Consider the following 17,137-nt stretch of genomic DNA (forward strand, 5'->3'; position numbering starts at 1 on the left):
CCACTATTTAAAATGCTAACAATATTATAATACACTCCTTTTTGTACAATGCTGAGTTTCAAACCCATGTTAGATGTAAAAAGCAAAGTACTAAATCCCGCCTGACCAAAAACAAAGCCAAAATCAGCTACTGATTTCTAAAAAAAAACGCAGATAGGAAAGCGATAACGAGCCGACAAAAGCTTCACAATGCAGCTGTATATACTGCTTTTAAAATTCCCGGGCAGCAGCAGCAGGGCAAGCCCTGCTGAGCTGAGGCAGAAACAAAGCCTCCCCCACCGTGGAATGCAGCCCCCCGCGGAGCAGAGAGAGCAGCCACGCCACGTGGCAAGCCGAAACCGGGCCCCCCCGCGCCGCGTGTGCAGAGACCCCCCCTTCCCCACACAGAGAGAGAGAGAGAGAGAGAGTCCCCCGCGGCAAGAGAGCCGAGAGCCCCCCCTCCCCCGCACAGAGAGAGACAGAGAGTGGGATCCCCCGACCACGTGGAGAGAGCTGAGCTGCAAAGCCGGGGGGAAGGGCAGAGCGCTCCCACTCCGGCGCGAATTCCAAAAGACAGCAAACAACGCGGCAGAAAGCTAATAGCTAGAAATCAATTAATTCCCGTCTGTGGGGCTGCGCAGCCAAAAATGCAAAGGCAAAAAGGAACAGAACTCACGGCAGAGTCTGTTTTTGAGCTCCTGCCCTACCGAGAGCAGAGATACTCACCCGAAATGGAAGCTGTAGCTGGCTGGGTACAGGCAGGTCTCTTCACCGGAACAGGACCTCTCTTGGGCGAGAGAGGCTACCCTGTCCTTCCTCTGGAAAATCTGCTCACCAGAAAGGAGCTGGGCTTTCCAGAGGTGCCGAACAGTCCACGAAACTTCTTCTGGGAATATTCCCAAAGTCTCTAGCCGAGGGCGTTGCAACCAAAGCCCCTTTCAGCTGGATGCACGGCTGCCAGAAGCTTCTCCAAGGTACTGCAGGTCCGTCTCAGGCTGCAGAGTCGCTTTGCCCGCCTCAGGGACTCCAAATATTGGAAAAAAAAGCTCCCAATATTACCAGTTAGATTGTGCCTGGGCCAGTCTGACCCTCGCTGCTGGGCCAAAGGCAGCAACTGCGGTGTAACAGCCCAGAGATACCTTGGCTTGCTGGTGGTTGCAGCTGGGCACTGAACAAGTCCAGGCTTGTAAGGGACCCAGTTACCTCAGGAGGAATAGCTTCAGGCGATGGTGAAGAGAAAAAGGAGAGATTCTGCTGGAGGGTTTAATGTCCAGAGGTTTATTCCATGGTTACAGAGGTCTGAACGTGAGCAACTGCTCCAACAGAATAAGGACTGCATGGTCTGATCACCTTTTTAAGCTCAGGGACAGGGGGAGGGGGAGTACAGGTGAGCCACCAACCAGGTGAGAGGGGCAGGGTCTCAGGGGAAGATGACACCCAGACAGGCCAATGACCTCTGGGCATAGGGGCATCCTTTAAACTTGACCAACCACACGACGCCTTGCTGGAACGTTTAGCCTGATTGACAGGACTCACTCAGCATGGGGGCAAGGGGGAAGGGATCGACCTATAGGCACACCTGGGAAAGTGACCTGGAAGGCCAAAATGGGACATCACAGCACACCACAACACTGTAGGGAGGAAAAACCCATTCCATTATTAACAAAGGATCTTGTTCTGTGGCATCCCACTGGAAAATGAGACCACAAAGCTGCATCTTCTCTCCTAAGATTGCAAGAAAGAAAGGATTTTCAGGAACGCAGCGATGAGCTTGTCTTTTTTGAAGAGCTTCTGTGACTTTGTCGAGAGCAGCACGAGCTTCAGGGATGAAAGTTCTTGGCGAAGTGATGTCGCAACTTCCTCTCAGCAAATGGAAGAGCGGACTCAGTTCATCATTGGTGATTCCCAGCATCGGTCTGACCCAGTTGATTTCTCCTAGAAGTTGTTGTAACTCTTGTAGGTTGTTGACTCTGGTTCGGATCTGAATTTTCTGTGGTCTTCTTGTCATCTTCCATCGTCTTCCATCATCTTCCATCCCAGGTACTTCTAAGGTGAAACTTGTTGAATTTTCGTTGCAGAGATTTCAAGTCCAGCTTTTTGAATTTCAGCAACAACACAGTCGCGAGTTTCTTCCATCTCTTCCTTTCAAAGGACTCCACCCTTAAAGCCAGTTTTTCTTTCTCTGTATCTATAGATTGACAAACACCAGAACAACCATGTTTTTGCTTAACTGAAAAAGAGTTCCCCGGAACCACAATTTCCCGAGTGGAAGCAGCCACCTCAGCCTCCACCCCAGGCCCAACAGAATCCAATTCAGGTTTCAGTGTCCCTGCACAAACAATTTTAGGAAGTACAGTCACTTTTTCATTTCCATCTTTTACACACTTTGTTCCATCCCCCTTACAAGAGTCACATATTTTTACATTAACAGAACAACGCAAAGAAAAGTCCAAAAGAGTCTCATTTTTTCCCAGAGAGAGAGAAGAAAGATTTTGGTCAACAGAGTTCAAAGCAATACTTTCAGCATTTGCAACAACACTTGTAACATTCTCCGATACACACAGAGTCTCCGGTTTACTGGAATTTAATGAGACAGAACCAGAAGCTTTGTTTTCTGAGTCCAAGTTGATCTTATTATTATCCGTTTGTTTAAAACAGTGCTCCAACAGTGCTCTACAAACCGGCATAAGTTCTCTTAAGCTTTCATCTTTTTTGAGATTAGTTTATAGATTCTCCAGTTTATCTGATCCCAAAAATGAAAAGTAAAAGCAGACTGCAGATTTAAATCTTGCGTATTCGCTTTAACCCAGATAAGTAAGTTTTTAAGCTCAGTTTTTGAAATTTCATAGAGACCTTTTTCTTGTAACATTGTCCCTAATTGATGAAAAACATCCCATTCAACTTTTGATAAATTCGTTCCCATTTTTGTGTTCTTTTAATAATTTTCTTTTTCGCTATTTTGCCTCCCCACGTCACCCAAGCGCTCTCCCGAGATAAGTTACTTACAATTTTCTTGGCTTCGGCGGGAGAGATGATACAGTGTGCTCCTTGTTAACACTTGGGTCTCCGCAGCTGGTACTTCCACGATTTTTCTTTGTTTTTCTTCTATTCTACGTCCTCACACGAGGCACCAATATGCGGGGGACGGGACAGGTTTAAGTCCAATAGTGTCAGGAACCCACGCCTTAAAAAAGGAACCCACTAGGCCGCGGCAAAATATCCAAATATAGATAACATGGTAACCAGACCAGTGAAGAGATTTTTGCTTTTATTTCCAGCACATCAGTCTCAAAATACAAAATGGAGACATGACAGCTCACTGATCCACACCAAAAAATGTCTCCTTCAACAGGGCTCATACAGCAATACATAAAATCATCTCAGACTAGAATTCAGCCAATCAGACACAGAAAACACATCTTGACAAGCATTCTATCCAATCTTATAAAACATAGGTAATCGTAGCTAAAACAAAGACTAGTTGATAAGAGACAAAGAACAGAGTTCTATTCATGCTAACCTTCTAAAGATATACATTAAATAACCTTGTTGCCATCCTAAAGCCTATTCTACAGAAGCCTATTGTTATTTGTCACGTCTACTGCTTGGGAAACTTTTCTGCTTGCATGGAAAACTTTTTCTGCTTGCATGGGAAACTTTTCTGCAATGCTAACAAAACTCCAGTCTAAGGCCTACATACTTCTTTGTAACCATTTCTTAAAAATCCTCTAACCTTATGGATTCCAACATTTCCCCCTCTCTGTTTGACCCAGAAGCTTTCATTTTCTTGTCGCTTGCTATTTGCGTTTCATAGCTCTATTGCAAAATTTCTGCTTATTATCTGCTGAAGACCTATTTTCACTAAACTGAAGCATTGCTATATTACGGCACAGCAACTTAATGCTGTGAAGACCCAATCCCTGAAAGAGAGATATGAATCACGTTTGGCAACAGTCACAAGGCATCGTTCAAAAAACTCTGGTCGATTCCAAGGCCTTAATTCAAAACCTTCGTTCATGTCAATACCCTCATCTACTGCTTTCGTGAGATTTCGTACACTCTCTGTGCTTCTACTTCCTAGTTCTCCTGCTTGAATGACAAAAACTTCTCGGACTGTTTTGTTCATCATTCGCCGAAGACAACAGAGTATACAAGGTGCCACTATCAATATCAGTATTAGAACACCTAATATGTAAAGACCTATCTTGCAAAGTTGCCTTAGCCAAGGTGCAAAACTCCAATTTTGAAACAAATCATCCAACCAGGAACCTCCATCTTCTTTAATTTGGGCTGTCAGATCCTTTAATTTTTGAATGCTTTTGTGAATGGATTCAGAATGATCAGACAAATTCATACAACACAATCCTTCAAATTCCTCACAACCATGTCCTTCTGCCAGTAAGAGAAAATCAATGGCTGCTCGGTTTTGAAGAGTAGCATGTCTAATACTACCAACATCGGTCAACATATCACTGATTGCGGAGGATGTGGCATTAGCTTGTTTGCTCAGCCAACATCCAACTCGATCTAATTGTCTCAATGCCACAGCTGAAGCCAATTGGGGTAGAAATATACCTGCTGAAACCCTTCTGGCGGCATTCCAAGGCATAACATCACTCTGACAGTTCTCATCATAATGAGGAACAGCTCTTGTTTTCCTTTGTTTATTTTTCATCACTGCTTTGGCAGTGGGGGCAATTATGGTAAGCATACCAATGCTTCAAGGGCCACCTTCAAGGTGGGCTGGAATGCCTTGCCAACCTCTGTCTCCACAAATGATCCAATACCCTTTTGGCAATTGCCGTGGATATTGGTCCGTCTCCAGAAACACATCCCAACTGTTGGAAACATTTGCTGCCCTGAGAAGTTTTTTCGAACAAATGTTCCAATTGAAGGAAGGACTGTTTCCATTGTCAATTCCACCTGGTTTACCATTGGATTCTTTTCTGACCAAAGGAAACTCTTTCACTGGCACACCAACCAAACAGGTTGAGAAAGGCTTTTCTGGTTCCGAATTAGACAGACATGTAGTATCCGATCCGGCAGCCTTGGCTAAGGTCACCCAGACATTCGTTTTCAGTTGATCCACAGGCAAATCTGCACGACAAAAAACAATTAACATCAAGCAAAACAAGTATACCATTTGATTCTGCCCCATCTCTTTCAAGAACTAAGTTTTGGCAGAATTCTTTCTAAACAAAAACAATAACCTAAATTTTCAGCCAAAAATTAGCTTTGTTAAACAAACATTCAGCATTCAATTCGTATACTCATAAATAACATTGGCACAAAATCAGAGTTCATGGGTTCCACCGATGCACAAAGAACGTCAGGCACAAGAGGCGTCAGGCGAGACCCGGGATCCTTCCATTCGGTCCACGTCTGCGTACTCGCTTCCTCAGTTCTAGGCTCGACAACAGGTTCTGAAGTGCGATACGGTTTGACGTTTTTGGCAGGAACCCACTTAATTCTTCCAGCACCTGTGGAAATAGAAGCATACCCTTTGCCCCACGTTATTAATTGAAACGGGCCTTCCATCTGTCCAGAGTCAGGGTTTCTAATTAGAAGAGGAGGATGTTCTTTCAGTTTTGCCTGTGTGCTATTTGAAAAGTGTCTAAAGATTGGTGGATCTGGTTCTGTACTTGAACTATTTAGAAAATTAAAACCATACAAAGCCTTACTCAGTCTCATCTGTGGGGTGATTTCCGTTCCCCCTCTCTGTTGATCTAATATGCGTTTTAAGGTTTGATGTGTTCTTTCAATGATTGCTTGGCTTGTGGGAGAGTGGGGAATACCAAAAATGTGTCGAACACCCCATTCATTTAAAAATGTGGCCAATTTTTGAGATATGTATGCGGGACCATTGTCAGTTTTTACTTCTTGGGGTATACCCAATGAAGCAAAAGCTTGCAGGAAATGATGACAGGCATGGCTGCCAGTTTCACCTGTGTGAAGGGAAGCAAAAACTGCACCAGAGAACGTGTCTATGGAAACATGAATATTTTTAAATTTACCAAAAGAAGGCTATTTAGTAACACCTGTTTGCCACAACTGTAGGCTTTGTAAGCCTCGGGGGTTGATTGCTCCTGTAGAAACAGGAGGTTGTACCAATTGACAGTCAGGGCAAGTATGAATGATAGCTTTAGCTTGACTTTTAGTGATTTGGAACATTCGCATGAGTGCTTGTGCATTTTGGTGGAAAAAGGCATGACTCAATTTTGCTTGTTCAAAAATATTTGGCAATGTGTTAGAAATGACCATTGTCAGCTTGTCCGCTCTTGCATTTCCTTCCACTAAAAATCCAGGAAGTGAAGAATGCGCCCTAATGTGAGAAACAAAATATGGATTAGTTCTATATTGCAAAGTTATAAAAAGACATGAAAGCCAACGATGTAAAGTTTCATTACTAACATCCTTTAAAATGGAACCTTCTATTCTCCTGACTACATTAGCAACATAAGCAGAATCTGTGACCAAATTGAAAGGCTGAGGAAACAGCTGAAAAGCTCAAACTACTGCAGCAAGCTCAACAATTTGAGGGGATCCCTCTACTGTTTGAATATCAGATTCCCAAACATCAGTCTTTTGATTAAACCAAGTCACAACGGACTTGTGGCTTTTACCAGAGCCATCAGTGAAGAGAGTCACAGCATGTAAAGGTTCTTCACTTAATTTAGGTTTTTCTCTGAAACTCAATTTTGCTTGCAGTAGTTTGTGAGCTGGATAGTGTATGGAACAAACACCTGGAAAACCTAAGAATGCATATTGTAAATCATCAGAATTTTGCATTGCCCAATTGAAATAATCATTTTTCTATGGCAAATAGATAACTGAACATTCTTGACCTGCCAAAGTTAACAATCTGGTTCTAGCCTTAATTATAATGTATGCAATCATTTCTAAAACTGAGCAAATGGTCTTTGAAAACCTGTAGGGAGGAAAAACCCATTCCATTATTAACAAAGGATCTTGTTCTGTGGCATCCCACTGGAAAATGAGACCACAAAGCTGCATCTTCTCTCCTAAGATTGCAAGAAAGAAAGGATTTTCAGGAACGCAGCGATGAGCTTGTCTTTTTTGAAGAGCTTCTGTGACTTTGTCAAGAGCAGCACGAGCTTCAGGGGTTAAAGTTCTTGGCGAAGTGATGTCGCAACTTCCTCTCAGCAAATCGAAGAGCGGACTCAGTTCATCATTGGTGATTCCCACCATCGGTCTGACCCAGTTGATTTCTCCTAGAAGTTGTTGTAACTCTTGTAGGTTGTTGACTCTGGTTCGGATCTGAATTTTCTGTGGTATTATTGTCGTCTTCCATCGTCTTCCATCATCTTCCATCCCAGGTACTTCTAAGGTGAAACTTGTTGAATTTTCGTTGCAGAGATTTCAAGTCCAGCTTTTTGAATTTCAGCAACAACACAGTCGCGAGTTTCTTCCATCTCTTCCTTTCAAAGGACTCCACCCTTAAAGCCAATTTTTCTTTCTCTGTATCTATAGATTGACAAAGACCAGAACAACCATGTTTTTGCTTAACTGAAAAAGAGTTCCCCGGAACCACAATTTCCCGAGTGGAAGCAGCCACCTCAGCCTCCACCCCAGGCCCAACAGAATCCAATTCAGGTTTCAGTGTCCCTGCACAAACAATTTTAGGAAGTACAGTCACTTTTTCATTTCCATCTTTTACACACTTTGTTCCATCCCCCTTACAAGAGTCACATATTTTTACATTAACAGAACAACGCAAAGAAAAGTCCAAAAGAGTCTCATTTTTTCCCAGAGAGAGAGAAGAAAGATTTTGTTCAACAGAGTTCAAAGCGATACTTTCAGCATTTGCAACAACACTTGTAACATTCTCCGATACTCACACAGTCTCCGGTTTACTGGAATTTAATGAGACAGAACCAGAAGCTTTGTTTTCTGAGTCCAAGTTGATCTTATTATTATCAGTTTGTTTAAAACAGTGCTCCAACAGCGCTCTACAAACCGGCATAAGTTCTCTTAAGCTTTCATCTTTTTTGAGACTAGTTTATAGATTCTCCAGTTTATCTGATCCCAAAAATGAAAAGTAAAAGCAGACTGCAGATTTAAATCTTGCGTATTCGCTTTAACCCAGATAAGTAAGTTTTTAAGCTCAGTTTTTGAAATTTCAGAGTGACCTTTTTCTTGCAACATTGTCTCTAATTGATGAAAAACATCCCATTCAACTTTTGATAAATTCGTTCCCATTTTTGTGTGCTTTTAATAATTTTCTTTTTCGCTATTTTGCCTCCCAACGTCACCCAAGCGCTCTCCCGAGATAAGTTACTTACAATTTTCTTGGCTTCGGCGGGAGAGATGATACAGTGTGCTCCTTGTTAACACTTGGGTCTCCGCAGCTGGTACTTCCACGATTTTTCTTTGTTTTTCTTCTATTCTACGTCCTCACACGAGGCACCAATATGCGGGGGACGGGACAGGTATAAGTCCAATGGTGTCAGGAACCCACACCTTAAAAAAGGAACCCACTAGGCCGCGGCAAAATATCCAAATATGGATAACATGGTAACCCGACCAGTGAAGAGATTTTTGCTTTTATTTCCAGCACATCAGTCTCAAAATACAAAATGGAGACATGACAGCTCACTGATCCACACCAAAAAATGTCTCCTTCAACAGGGCTCATACAGCAATACATAAAATCATCTCAGACTAGAATTCAGCCAATCAGACACAGAAAACACATCTTGACAAGCATTCTATCCAATCTTATAAAACATAGGTAATCGTAGCTAAAACAAAGACTAGTTGATAAGAGACAAAGAACAGAGTTCTATTCATGCTAACCTTCTAAAGATATACATTAAATAACCTTGTTGCCATCCTAAAGCCAATTCTACAGAAGCCTATTGTTATTTGTCACGTCTACTGCTTGGGAAACTTTTCTGCTTGCATGGAAAACTTTTTCTGCTTGCATGGGAAACTTTTCTGCAATGCTAACAAAACTCCAGTCTAAGGCCTACATACTTCTTTGTAACCATTTCTTAAAAATCCTCTAACCTTATGGATTCCAACATTTCCCCCTCTCTGTTTGACCCAGAAGCTTTCATTTTCTTCTCGGTTGCTATTTGCGTTTCATAGCTCTATTGCAAAATTTCTGCTTATTATCTGCTGAAGACCTATTTTCACTAAACTGAAGCATTGCTATATTACGGCACAGCAACTTAATGCTGTGAAGACCCAATCCCTGAAAGAGAGATATGAATCACGTTTGGCAACAGTCACAAGGCATCGTTCAAAAAACTCTGGTCGATTCCAAGGCCTTAATTCAAAACCTTCGTTCATGTCAATACCCTCATCTACTGCTTTCGTGAGATTTCGTACACTCTCTGTGCTTCTACATCCTAATTCTCCTGCTTGAATGACAAAAACTTCTCGGACTGTTTTGTTCATCATTCGCCGAAGACAACAGAGTATACAAGGTGCCACTATCAATATCAGTATTAGAACACCTAATATGTAAAGACCTATCTTGCAAAGTTGCCTTAGCCAAGGTGCAAAACTCCAATTTTGAAACAAATCATCCAACCAGGAACCTCCATCTTCTTTAATTTGGGCTGTCAGATCCTTTAATTTTTGAATGCTTTTGTGAATGGATTCAGAATGATCAGACAAATTCATACAACACAATCCTTCAAATTCCTCACAACCATGTCCTTCTGCCAGTAAGAGAAAATCAATGGCTGCTCGGTTTTGAAGAGTAGCATGTCTAATACTACCAACATCGGTCAACATATCACTGATTGCGGAGGATGTGGCATTAGCTTGTTTGCTCAGCCAACATCCAACTCGATCTAATTGTCTCAATGCCACAGCTGAAGCCAATTGGGGTAGAAATATACCTGCTGAAACCCTTCTGGCGGCATTCCAAGGCATAACATCACTCTGACAGTTCTCATCATAATGAGGAACAGCTCTTGTTTTCCTTTGTTTATTTTTCATCACTGCTTTGGCAGTGGGGGCAATTATGGTAAGCATACCAATGCTTCAAGGGCCACCTTCAAGGTGGGCTGGAATGCCTTGCCAACCTCTGTCTACCGCAAATGATCCAATACCCTTTTGGCAATTGCCGTGGATATTGGTCCGTCTCCAGAAACACATCCCAACTGTTGGAAACATTTGCTGCCCTGAGAAGTTTTTTCGAACAAATGTTCCAATTGAAGGAAGGACTGTTTCCATTGTCAATTCCACCTGGTTTACCATTGGATTCTTTTCTGACCAAAGGAAACTCTTTCACTGGCACACCAACCAAACAGGTTGAGAAAGGCTTTTCTGGTTCCGAATTAGACAGACATATAGTATCCGATCCGGCAGCCTTGGCTAAGGTCACCCAGACATTCGTTTTCAGTTGATCCACAGGCAAATCTGCACGACAAAAAACAATTAACATCAAGCAAAACAAGTATACCATTTGATTCTGCCCCATCTCTTTCAAGAACTAAGTTTTGGCAGAATTCTTTCTAAACAAAAACAATAACCTAAATTTTCAGCCAAAAATTAGCTTTGTTAAACAAACATTCAGCATTCAATTCGTATACTCATAAATAACATTGGCACAAAATCAGAGTTCATGGGTTCCACCGATGCACAAAGAACGTCAGGCACAAGAGGCGTCAGGCGAGACCCGGGATCCTTCCATTCGGTCCACGTCTGCGTACTCGCTTCCTCAGTTCTAGGCTCGACAACAGGTTCTGAAGTGCGATACGGTTTGACGTTTTTGGCAGGAACCCACTTAATTCTTCCAGCACCTGTGGAAATAGAAGCATACCCTTTGCCCCACGTTATTAATTGAAACGGGCCTTCCATCTGTCCAGAGTCAGGGTTTCTAATTAGAAGAGGAGGATGTTCTTTCAGTTTTGCCTGTGTGCTATTTGAAAAGTGTCTAAAGATTGGTGGATCTGGTTCTGTACTTGAACTATTTAGAAAATTAAAACCATACAAAGCCTTACTCAGTCTCATCTGTGGGGTGATTTCCGTTCCCCCTCTCTGTTGATCTAATATGCGTTTTAAGGTTTGATGTGTTCTTTCAATGATTGCTTGGCTTGTGGGAGAGTGGGGAATACCAAAAATGTGTCGAACACCCCATTCATTTAAAAATGTGGCCAATTTTTGAGATATGTATGCGGGACCATTGTCAGTTTTTACTTCTTGGGGTATACCCAATGAAGCAAAAGCTTGCAGGAAATGATGACAGGCATGGCTGCCAGTTTCACCTGTGTGAAGGGAAGCAAAAACTGCACCAGAGAACGTGTCTATGGAAACATGAATATTTTTAAATTTACCAAAAGAAGGCTATTTAGTAACACCTGTTTGCCACAACTGTAGGCTTTGTAAGCCTCGGGGGTTGATTGCTCCTGTAGAAACAGGAGGTTGTACCAATTGACAGTCAGGGCAAGTATGAATGATAGCTTTAGCTTGACTTTTAGTGATTTGGAACATTCGCATGAGTGCTTGTGCATTTTGGTGGAAAAAGGCATGACTCAATTTTGCTTGTTCAAAAATATTTGGCAATGTGTTAGAAATGACCATTGTCAGCTTGTCCGCTCTTGCATTTCCTTCCACTAAAAATCCAGGAAGTGAAGAATGCGCCCTAATGTGAGAAACAAAATATGGATTAGTTCTATATTGCAAAGTTATAAAAAGACATGAAAGCCAACGATGTAAAGTTTCATTACTAACATCCTTTAAAATGGAACCTTCTATTCTCCTGACTACATTAGCAACATAAGCAGAATCTGTGACCAAATTAAAAGGCTGAGGAAACAGCTGAAAAGCTCAAACTACTGCAGCAAGCTCAACAATTTGAGGGGATCCCTCTACTGTTTGAATATCAGATTCCCAAACATCAGTCTTTTGATTAAACCAAGTCACAACGGACTTGTGGCTTTCACCAGAGCCATCAGTGAAGAGAGTCACAGCATGTAAAGGTTCTTCACTTAATTTAGGTTTTTCTCTGAAACTCAATTTTGCTTGCAGTAGTTTGTGAGCTGGATAGTGTATGGAACAAACACCTGGAAAACCTAAGAATGCATATTGTAAATCATCAGAATTTTGCATTGCCCAATTGAAATAATAATTTTTCAATGGCAAATAGATAACTGAACATTCTTGACCTGCCAAAGTTAACAATCTGGTTCTAGCCTTAATTATAATGTATGCAATCATTTCTAAAACTGAGCAAATGGTCTTTGAAAACCTGTAGGGAGGAAAAACCCATTCCATTATTAACAAAGGATCTTGTTCTGTGGCATCCCACTGGAAAATGAGACCAAAAAGCTGCATCTTCTCTCATAAGATTGCAAGAAAGAAAGGATTTTCAGGAACGTAGCGATGAGCTTGTCTTTTTTGAAGAGCTTCTGTGACTTTGTCGAGAGCAGCACGAGCTTCAGGGGTTAAAGTTCTTGGCGAAGTGATGTCGCAACTTCCTCTCAGCAAATGGAAGAGCGGACTCAGTTCATCATTGGTGATTCCCAACATCGGTCTGACCCAGTTGATTTCTCCTAGAAGTTGTTGTAACTCTTGTAGGTTGTTGACTCTGGTTCGGATCTGAATTTTCTGTGGTCTTCTTGTCGTCTTCCATCGTCTTCCATGATCTTCCATCCCAGGTACTTCTAAGGTGAAACTTGTTGAATTTTCGTTGCAGAGATTTCAAGTCCAGCTTTTTGAATTTCAGCAACAACACAGTCGCGAGTTTCTTCCATCTCTTCCTTTCAAAGGACTCCACCCTTAAAGCCAATTTTTCTTTCTCTGTATCTATAGATTGACAAACACCAGAACAACCATGTTTTTGCTTAACTGAAAAAGAGTTGCCCGGAACCACAATTTCCCGAGTGGAAGCAGCCACCTCAGCCTCCACCCCAGGCCCAACAGAATCCAATTCAGGTTTCAGTGTCCCTGCACAAACAATTTTAGGAAGTACAGTCACATTTTCATTTCCATCTTTTACACACTTTGTTCCATCCCCCTTACAAGAGTCACATATTTTTACATTAACAGAACAACGCAAAGAAAAGTCCAAAAGAGTCTCATTTTTTCCCAGAGAGAGAGAAGAAAGATTTTGTTCAACAGAGTTCAAAGCAATACTTTCAGCATTTGCAACAACACTTGTAACATTCTCCGATACTCACACAGTCTCCGGTTTACTGGAATTTAATGAGACAGAACCAGAAGCTTTGTTTTCTGAGTCCAAGTTGATCTTATTATTATCAGTTTGTTTAAAACAGTGCTCCAACAGCGCTCTACAAACCGGCATAAGTTCTCTTAAGCTTTCATCTTTTTTGAGAGAGACTAGATTATAGATTCTCCAGTTTATCTGATCCCAAAAATGAAAAGTAAAAGCAGACTGCAGATTTAAATCTTGCGTATTCGCTTTAACCCAGATAAGTAAGTTTTTAAGCTCAGTTTTTGAAATTTCAGAGTGACCTTTTTCTTGCAACATTGTCTCTAATTGATGAAAAACATCCCATTCAACTTTTGATAAATTCGTTCCCATTTTTGTGTTCTTTTAATAATTTTCTTTTTCGCTATTTTGCCTCCCAACGTCACCCAAGCGCTCTCCCGAGATAAGTTACTTACAATTTTCTTGGCTTCGGCGGGAGAGATGATACAGTGCGCTCCTTGTTAACACTTGGGTCTCCGCAGCTGGTACTTCCACGATTTTTCTTTGTTTTTCTTCTATTCTACGTCCTCACACGAGGCACCAATATGCGGGGGACGGGACAGGTATAAGTCCAATGGTGTCAGGAACCCACACCTTAAAAAAGGAACCCACTAGGTCGCGGCAAAATATCCAAATATGGATAACATGGTAACCCGACCAGTGAAGAGATTTTTGCTTTTATTTCCAGCACATCAGTCTCAAAATACAAAATGGAGACATGACAGCTCACTGATCCACACCAAAAAATGTCTCCTTCAACAGGGCTCATACAGCAATACATAAAATCATCTCAGACTAGAATTCAGCCAATCAGACACAGAAACACATCTTGACAAGCATTCTATCCAATCTTATAAAACATAGGTAATCGTAGCTAAAACAAAGACTAGTTGATAAGAGACAAAGAACAGAGTTCTATTCATGCTAACCTTCTAAAGATATACATTAAATAACCTTGTTGCCATCCTAAAGCCAATTCTACAGAAGCCTATTGTTATTTGTCACGTCTACTGCTTGGGAAACTTTTCTGCTTGCATGGAAAACTTTTTCTGCTTGCATGGGAAACTTTTCTGCAATGCTAACAAAACTCCAGTCTAAGGCCTACATACTTCTTTGTAACCATTTCTTAAAAATCCTCTAACCTTATGGATTCCAACATTTCCCCCTCTCTGTTTGACCCAGAAGCTTTCATTTTCTTCTCGGTTGCTATTTGCGTTTCATAGCTCTATTGCAAAATTTCTGCTTATTATCTGCTGAAGACCTATTTTCACTAAACTGAAGCATTGCTATATTACGGCACAGCAACTTAATGCTGTGAAGACCCAATCCCTGAAAGAGAGATATGAATCACGTTTGGCAACAGTCACAAGGCATCGTTCAAAAAACTCTGGTCGATTCCAAGGCCTTAATTCAAAACCTTCGTTCATGTCAATACCCTCATCTACTGCTTTCGTGAGATTTCGTACACTCTCTGTGCTTCTACATCCTAATTCTCCTGCTTGAATGACAAAAACTTCTTGGGCTGTTTTGTTCATCATTCGCCGAAGACAACAGAGTATATAAGGTGCCACTATCAATATCAGTATTAGAACACCTAATATGTAAAGACCTATCTTGCAAAGTTGCCTTAGCCAAGGTGCAAAACTCCAATTTTGAAACAAATCATCCAACCAGGAACCTCCATCTTCTTTAATTTGGGCTGTCAGATCCTTTAATTTTTGAATGCTTTTGTGAATGGATTCAGAACAATCAGACAAATTCATACAACACAATCCTTCAAATTCCTCACAACCATGTCCTTCTGCCAGTAAGAGAAAATCAATGGCTGCTCGGTTTTGAAGAGTAGCATGTCTAATACTATCAACATCGGTCAACATATCACTGATTGCGGAGGATGTGGCATTAGCTTGTTTGCTCAGCCAACATCCAACTCGATCTAATTGTCTCAATGCCACAGCTGAAGCCAATTGGGGTAGAAATATACCTGCTGAAACCCTTCTGGCGGCATTCCAAGGCATAACATCACTCTGACAGTTCTCATCATAATGAGGAATGTTGTATTCGTATTGTTGTCTATTTATATTTCCTGAGTCTCATACCTTCTTGGTGGTTTTCTCATGGCAGATCTTCACAGCAGTGGTGTTGTTGCTTCTCGGTCAGGGCTCCTCTCCCAGGCTCTCCCTGACCACCCCGCCCCCTTTTATCTCAGTTACCTCCATGGGCTACAGCTGCTGCCCAATCAAGGACATCACAGCTGCAGCCCATTTACAATAACTAGAATCTGTGCAGGTTCACTAATACAATACAAAGATCTTTCACTGCCATTCATATATTTACAATACATAAGTTAACTCAGGCCCCTACATTTCCCCCTATTCTTTTAGCAACTTTACAATTACAATATACATATCTGTCCCAGCTCTCAGGCTGCCACAGCTCTCGGCTGTCTTTTCTTCTAGAGTCCCAGCTCTCAGGCTGCCACAGCTCTCGGCTGTCTTTAAACACACACACAAATCCCTAGATGTTCCCAGGCTCTTCTCCTCAAAGGCCATAGTCTTACAGCTCTCTGAAAAGCCATAATCTTATAGCTTTCTGCTGTTACAGCTCCTTGATTTAAAGGCCTTACTATATTTTAGAGTCCCAGCTCTCAGGCTGCCACAGCTCTCAGCTGTCTAGTCCCAGCTCTCAGGCTGCCACAGCTCTCAGCTGTCTTTTCTTCTAGAGTCCCAGCTCTCAGGCTGCCACAGCTCTCAGCTGTCCTATCCGCTGTCCCAGCTCTCTGGCTCCCACAGCTCTCGGCTGTCCTATCTTCTGTCCCAGCTCTCTGGCTGCCACAGCTCTCGGCTGTCCAGGGGATTCCATACCTTCATTCGATGTTCGTTGTGGCTGCAGATCTTTATCACGTCGGGGTCACCAGATGTTGTATTCATATTGTTGTCTAATTATATTTCCTGAGTCTCATACCTTCTTGGTGGTTTTCTCATGGCAGATCTTCACAGCAGCGGTGTTGTTGCTTCTCGGTCAGGGCTCCTCTCCCAGGCTCTCCCTGACCACCCCGCCCCCTTTTATCTCAGTTACCTCCATGGGCTACAGCTGCTGCCCAATCAAGGACATCACAGCTGCAGCCCATTTACAATAACTAGAATCAGGGCAGGGTCACAAATACAATACAAAGATCTTTCACTGCCATTCATATATTTACAATACATAAGTTAACTCAGGCCCCTACAGAGGAACAGCTCTTGTTTTCCTTTGTTTCTTTTTCATCGCTGCTTTGGCAGTGGGGGCAATTATGGTAAGCATACCAATGCTACAAGGGCCACCTTCAAGGTGGGCTGGAATGCCTTGCCAACCTCTGTCTACTGCAAATGATCCAATACCCTTTTGGCAATTGCCGTGGATATTGGTCCGTCTCCAGAAACACATCCCAACTGTTTGAAACATTTGCTGCCCTGAGAAGTTTTTTCGAACAAATGTTCCAATTGAAGGAAGGACTGTTTCCATTGTCAATTCCACCTGGTTTACCATTGGATTCTTTTCTGACCAAAGGAAACTCTTTCACTGGCACACCAACCAAACAGGTTGAGAAAGGCTTTTCTGGTTCCGAATTAGACAGACATATAGTATCCGATCCGGCAGCCTTGGCTAAGGTCACCCAGACATTCGTTTTCGGTTGATCCACAGGCAAATCTGCACGACAAAAAACAATTAACATCAAGCAAAACAAGTATACCATTTGATTCTGCCCCATCTCTTTCAAGAACTAAGTTTTGGCAGAATTCTTTCTAAACAAAAACAATAACCTAAATTTTCAGCCAAAAATTAGCTTTGTTAAACAAACATTCAGCATTCAATTCGTATACTCATAAATAACATTGGCACAAAATCAGAGTTCATGGGTTCCACCGATGCACAAAGAACGTCAGGCACAAGAGGTGTCAGGCGAGACCCGGGATCCTTCCATTCGGT

This window comes from Melospiza melodia, chromosome W, assembly GCF_035770615.1.
Source record: "Melospiza melodia melodia isolate bMelMel2 chromosome W, bMelMel2.pri, whole genome shotgun sequence".
Classification (NCBI taxonomy): domain Eukaryota; kingdom Metazoa; phylum Chordata; class Aves; order Passeriformes; family Passerellidae; genus Melospiza; species Melospiza melodia.